Consider the following 5721-nt stretch of genomic DNA (forward strand, 5'->3'; position numbering starts at 1 on the left):
AAAACTTTGTGCTATATTTGCGATAGCCTACCTTGCATAGGGTAGACTAAAGTGAAATTTAAGAAGGCGTTTTTGTTCAAGACAAGTGACCACGACGATGTTCTGTCGCAACAGAATAAATAACTGTATATTTACGCAGAATAAATAACTGTATATTTACGCACACTGCAAGATGGTAACAAGGAAAGGCATGAAAGGCAGCACACTAGGCATAGGCCACTATTCAGCAGGTTATAAGTAGGCAAACGAACGCGTACGATTTTAAAGCCTTGTTTTGACTGGCATAGGGCTCGCTGGCAAAACACTTTAATAAGTTCAAAGGTTTTGCTATTCTGTTTTTTTTAACACGAAATTGTTTTTATCCTATTGCCACCACGGCTTCACTGACATGTTTGCTCTACGGTTAAAATGTGAACAGATTCCAAAGAAAAAGTACAGTTACCGTACGTCAAACTTGCAATCTCTCACTCCTGGGTGGCCGGCGCGAAACCACTAGCCACGGAGCGAACATTGACGATATTGTTAAGAAGAAGCTGTTTATCTACACCCTACACTGTTCAGTTTCCATACCTCCGACTTCAGCTAGTTTCCACCATCAGAAGCGAGATGGCGCAAAGTGCGTGTGCGGGACGCGCAATAAAGGTCTTCGCTCTGCGCATTCGGGTGCGCGCGTACCTCATCGGGGCATAGTCGCAAAAGCGCGCGTGTTTAAGTTGCTCTTGGGGCGCTTTCTACGTCTTCTGCTTTCACTGCAAGTTTGCTTTGAAGTTACAGCAGCTAGGGTTGTTACATTCGCTCCCCGACCAGCCGCAACGCACGTGCAGGGACACTAGCCACACCCAAAGAGGGGGGGAGGGTAAAATGAGCGAATCGGCGACGCTCTTTTACCCTCCGCTTGGTTGCGGTAGCGGTCCCGGCACATCCTTTGCGGCTGTGCGGGAAGCGCGTGGAACGGCCCTTAACGAGTGCACAGCAGTCACTTCGCTCACTGCGGTGGCCGCTTTACGTAAGGCGCACGCTGCTCAGACACTCGTGCGTTCGTCTCGTGCATTCGTGCGTTCCTGCTTGAGTTTCGGGCTGAAAGTTTTGAGCCGCTTGCCGTTCTTGCGTGAAATTATTTTCCTGCGGTAGCGTTCATTCGTGTGCTCTTGAGGCGAAAAACTGCACAATAAACGCTGTACTGCCTCTGTGAAGACAGATTTCACTTTCTTGTTACACTGACCCCCTAGCCGCCTGAGGGAGCGTCCATGTTTTCAAATAGTATATTTTCTGGGAAAAGTTCTCATTTTAACTTACAGTGCTTGAGAGAAGATGATCTTTCACAAAAAGTTTGCAATACCTTAGTTCTTGAGCGAAATAGAAAATGAACCGGGGCACATGAAGAGAGAGAGAGAATAAAATGAGGGAAAGGCAGGGAGGTTAACCAGAAAATGGAGCATCCGGTTTGCTACCCTGCACTAGGGGAAGGGGGAATGGGGAAGAAAGATTGGAAAGAAAGCGAAGAGGAGAAGAGACACTGCACATGAAAATTTGCAAGAAAGGTAAGGCAGATATGTAGTGATGAGTTAAAAGAAGCGGAAATGGTTTGATAGTTCGTAGTTCCTAAATGAATCGAACCATGAAATGGGAGAATTGCGATAGGTAGCCCTAGAATCTTCGAAGTATACTTACGCATGATTTTTTTGTGCACTGGGTGCTCTTCCAAAAGTTTTTTTGGTTAAATACACTTTGAATATGTCCGCATAACGTATAAAAAATCAGACAAAAAATATTGAGTGGACAGGCATTTTCATTCTGTTGCTAAATTTTCCAGCTGCTGAGAACTGCAAGCCATTGCTGGACACCGTTTGTTCCAGGTTGATCGTGCCTGCCAAGTGTCTTTGCTGCGAAAAGAAACAATTGCAGAGCTGAACCTGCTTGGCTCTAAGCCGCAAGCCCATCTGAAGGTTATGAATGATGATAAGGATTTTATATTGTCAAAAACAACATCGATGAATTGAAGGCTTACCTCGATGAAGTGAGTTGAAATTTTAATTTTAGTATACTTTGCATCATCAACGTACATTCCTGTACTATTTTCCATTGGCAATAACGCTTTCCTCTTGGGGAGCTAATTCTCTTGAATGGGCTAAGACGATTGCCTCTGAAGCACTGGGATGTTGCTATAATATCCATATTATTTAGGCCCGTGGATCTTTGTAAAAGAGATGCGCTTTGAGTTTAATGGTGAGTTTCAATGTAAAAAGTTGTACGTCTCTAATATTTCATAGAAAACCATACCGCATCAATTGTACCTTTTCGTGAAACGTCCCCTGATTGAATGAGCACTTACATAAAAATATTACACATCATCATTTTTATAGCAATAGGTAGCTTGTGAATATGAGCCACTGAAAGCCTCGTTTACGGGAGTGCCTGGGGGAAATTCATTTACAGATGTCATTAGCGCGCCTACTCTGAGTTTCGCTTTCAAAGAGAACCGAGCAAGGCAGGAACAGTTCCGGCGGCACGGCAAACAAAACTGGCCACATCACAGCACAGCAATTCACGCGATATTGCTGGCACGGAACGGGAAATGAAAGGCATACCACCAGAGCAGTGCACGTGCGAGCTACCAGCCAACGAAAACTCGTGACGTCAGTGTTTGCATTGTCCCTGCTTTGAAGATGGCGTCGTCAGGGGCTCCGCATTACGATCAGTTGCCCAGCGTCCACTTTAAAACTGATTCTAAGGATGTTCAAGGCTATGTCTGCCATTGATATCTCATAGGTGTCGTGTTTGTCTCCACGTAAATACATACTGCCCATTATCTCACCTTCGAAATTTGCTGTCAGTGGTCCTTCAAAATATCGCGCTAGTTTCTGGATAAACCGTATTCATGTATTGCAAGCCCCTTGTTATGCCCTTAAATACACGAGCACATGGTAGGCTTGAGAAGCTGTGTGGAGAAAAGGTGTCGAAACTCTCCCAGTGTTCCGTTAACACCTGTTTTTGTCAGGTTCGCTGGTGCCCGTATACCATCTACAGTTTGTCTCTCTTTATCATCATGCAAGAAGGGCTTGCACTTTACGAGGACAAGAGAAAGGAACGTAAATCACTTGTTCTTTGCGTTATTTTTTGTGCTTATGAAGTAAGTGTGAGTTGTTTTTGCCTTCCAGTCATCGTCTGGCGTGTTACTTGTTTTACCCTTATTTACGGTGACCTTCTACTTAGGTCGGCATAACTGAGCTCCTTAGCTTGCTGTGTGGCCAGAATATTTATTTTGATCATTTGAATTGATTTTTTAACGTGCAACTATAATGTAGGTTGGCTTACGCAGCGAAGTTTGTGACAATGACTTGCTATTTTTTAAAGGCTTCCTCGGGAGGCCGAAGCTTGCAGACTAACTTGAGAACCACGAGGAGTGAATAAGCACGAAAAGATGACAGACATACGAAGAAGACATAGAAAGACAATAGAGTGGGCAAGAGGGGGTGACCGATATTCCTGTTGTCTTTAAGAGTGAAAAATTGGCCTGGTTAGAAGCAGTGGATGGTCATAGAGCGACAAAATTAATAAAAGTACCGGAATAAGAGGGAATGTACTTGCATAGTACAGGGTAAATTTGAGATTATCGTGAAGGGCATCTGTCCAGTAGTAAACCATGGATAGGCTGATGATGATGCAAGCTAAAAGTCGGCAACCTGTGGGTCGCATGTGGCCCGCGCAGCAGTGTTATGCAGCCCCAGGAAGGACATCACGCCCCCGCCCCTCCCCGTGTCACTCTTTATCTCTAGGTCGACAACGCAGTTTTAACTTCAGAGATTTCGCTTGTGGTACATGTTTCTATTGAAAACAAATCGGATTCGCATTCTAGATTTTTACATTAGTGTCAATCCTAATTCGAAGAATCTTATTCTCACTGTCTGTTTCCAGCCTCACTCACTACACCAGTTCATAATGCGGCCCCGGCCATGCAAGATTCATTAAACTCTGCCCTTTGTCGCAAGTAGTACAGTGTCGACGTTATTTAACATGGGTCAACAAAACACGTTTGCACCTGCTTTCAATTGGCAGTATTTACGCAGCTCTCCCCCCCCCCCTTTTAGCTACGATGGAACGCCCTCAGTCATAGCTGAAATGGCAGATCATCGAACACATAACTCGGAAATTATGGGTTAGGATACGACTTGCAATAACAATGGTGTATCGCCCACATTAATTCCTTCCGTGTTATGGAAGAACCTTCTGTTGGCTTCATCAGTTGTGGACAACACAGAGCGAGCGAGCCACCCAGACCATTACTCTTGTTTCGCATTCCTTTTGTCAGTCTTATGTCTTTTATTTCTCACTTGTTTCAGTGGGGCAAGAAATGGGAAGGAAAAACTGCCGGTACTGAAAAAAATGTGTGCTCAAAGAGTTATTTGGCCCTTTTCGACATTTCTTCCTTGTTTAGCTCCGTGGGAACTTTTAAGAGGCATCATCAACTTGCTCAGTCTTTACCACAGTCAATACATTATTCATTTAGAAGGTAGTTCTTATGGTAAAACCACGATAATGCTGTACAAGTTATACGATCGTGCCGAAATCGCCTTACGTGTATCTCGTATAAGAGATATTGTTTCTGCTTAGTTATTGCATTTCAATAAAAGTATTTCAATAAAAGGGAAATGTGAGGGCCCTCATGCAGCTAAACACATTTATTCACATGACAGATATAGCACTATCGGAATAATCAGCAATTTGCACATTCTTGTTTTCCTTCTGTCATGCGTCCATGCGCATCGCTTGCTGAATGACCGAGTCCTTCATATCAGCATCCGTATTCTCGTATTCTGCTGAAAAATGCGGCTGTTTCTTTGTTGTGAATCTGGTAAGCCGAGTTAACTTGTGTAGCGAATTGTGATCAGGTAGGTTGAACGTGTTCGAGGAGTGACAAAAGCCGGGAAATCCCAGTTTGAATTGGCCGTCGTCGATACAATGCCGAGGAAATATCGAGAACCTCCCTTATATAAATACACAGGGCCAGGACCAAGGCGTCAGTTTGAATTTACCTGTGAGTTTGAATTGATTAATTTTTACTGCACCTACTGGCTTGGCTTAAAGGAACCTCTAAATTACATTTCATAATCTGTAGGGTGAAGGTGGCTACCCTTGTGAACTGCATGTATGGCGTTCTAAATGGGCCTGTCTTGTGTTTTGCCCTCTTTCTGGTGGTCTTGCGAGTGAACTGTGGTGTGCTTGCATGGTCAGCTCCAACAGCTTGAGGTGACCCGTCGTCGGGAGCTGGCCGGCCTGCAGGAGCAGCTTGCCTTATTTTTTGACCGACTGGACATTCCACCCGAGGAGCAACATCGAATCCGCAGCTCCAGTACCGACCCAACACCGTCGACTCTGGCTGCAGTAAGCTGCTTGCTTGACTTCTTGAGAGCTGCCTCGCAGATTTCCGATAGAGTTTTTCTCGTGGGAGTAGGAAGGATAAAATTAAGCATATAATTATTTGAAATTGTGATTATATAGTTGTTAGCATTGATAGAAAATGTAGTATCCTAAAGGCTATCTTCAGCACTAGACATATTTATCAGTGCCTACGAACGATGTAGGGTGTGGCTGCTTTAGGTGTGTGTCCAATTAAAAATACGATGACGTGGCCGTCATTCGCTATCTTGATAAAATTTACCCAATGGGCAGGTTTTACGCCCAGAAAATTATTTCACTTCAGCGAAAAACATAAAAGCGCAC

The sequence above is a fragment of the Rhipicephalus microplus genome, chromosome 8 (genome assembly GCF_043290135.1).
Source record: "Rhipicephalus microplus isolate Deutch F79 chromosome 8, USDA_Rmic, whole genome shotgun sequence".
NCBI lineage: Eukaryota > Metazoa > Arthropoda > Arachnida > Ixodida > Ixodidae > Rhipicephalus > Rhipicephalus microplus.